The sequence below is a fragment of the Cyprinodon variegatus genome, unplaced genomic scaffold (genome assembly GCF_000732505.1).
Source record: "Cyprinodon variegatus isolate N-32 unplaced genomic scaffold, C_variegatus-1.0 Scaffold348, whole genome shotgun sequence".
Lineage (NCBI taxonomy): Eukaryota > Metazoa > Chordata > Actinopteri > Cyprinodontiformes > Cyprinodontidae > Cyprinodon > Cyprinodon variegatus.
The window spans coordinates 308,294-309,643 of record NW_015150801.1 but is presented as its reverse complement, the minus strand read 5'-3'; positions in this window follow the sequence as shown (position 1 = coordinate 309,643).

Below are 1,350 nucleotides of genomic sequence, written 5' to 3'. Positions count from 1 at the left end.
TCAATTCACACCTTAGTCCTAAACCTAATTCCCACCCCAAGAAGAGAAACTTTCCTTATGGGGACCAGTTGTTGGTCCCCACAAGTACCTATGAGTCCCCAAAATGTAGCATATTCCTAGGAAATTGTCCCCACCAGGTATTAAAGACATGGCCACACCCACACACACACACTCACACACACCTATGGCCAACTTAGAGTCACCAGTCGACCTAACAGATGCGTGTTTGGATTGGGGCAGGAAGCAGGAGTACCCAGAGAGATAAAAAAGGAAAATTCTTTAGTACACAAGTCTCCCAATGAACAAAAATTGGTTGAAAAGAAAACATGATTTTCGTCCAAAGGTTTACATTTGGTTGAAAAGTGAAAGATGAGAAGCAGCAATTTTCTGATCGATGAAAAAACAAAACCTTCAAAGTCTTTTCAACGTCTATTATTGGACTAAAGTGGGACAAAATCAGACCGGCCGAACAAAGCCCAGTTTTCAACAATTATTTCTGGACTAAATCCAGACTATTATGGACCGACTGGATTTAGCCTAAAAACCGACGTCTAAATGATGTCTGATTTTTGGGGCGTTGTGTTAGAATGGAGCCTAGGCGGAAGTTCACCTGAATTAAACGATTACTTACCTTTACCTGCCTCCGTCACAAGCCAATAAGTTTTTAACCAAACCTCCAAGAAAACCAATCAGCATCCATTGCCCATCTTAAATGGTCTTCAAATCCACATCTCAGTCTGCTACCCAAAGCCTTGGCAGTGGTTGCAAAATGTCAGACTTTGACTCAGATGACCCCAATTCAACCCACCTCCAGCCCCTTCGCCACCATCGTAGAGTCGTAGAGTCCTCCAGGACTCTTACTGCGTTCCATGTCTCATTTCAACCGGTCCAGCAGAAGACCGCAATGTTGAACCTGGTTCTGCCAGAGGTTTCTTCCTAAAGGGGAGTTTTTCCTCTCCACTGTCGCTTCATGCTTGCTTATCATGGACAGATTATCTCAACCTGTGTTATCCAAACTGGACTCTCATCTTCAAGGTCCAAGAGCGAAGCACTAGTACCAGCTCATGCAGTCCACTGGAAGTCTCCATTCAGCTCAAGCACAACGTCTCACCAGCCAGCAGACATGGACCAACCAACTTCATCCATCTCCACTCCACCACCAGTTCCAGGCCTGGAGGAAACATCCCTTTCATTTACTCCTGTTAATGCATATCACAGCAAAATAAATTCTAATGTTTCCTGCAGAGGTCTGAGCGCCAAAGACTTAAAGGAATAGTACACCCAAAACATGATTAGCCTTCATTTTCTACTCACCCCCATGCTGAACAACACTCTGGAGTACTTTTTTGA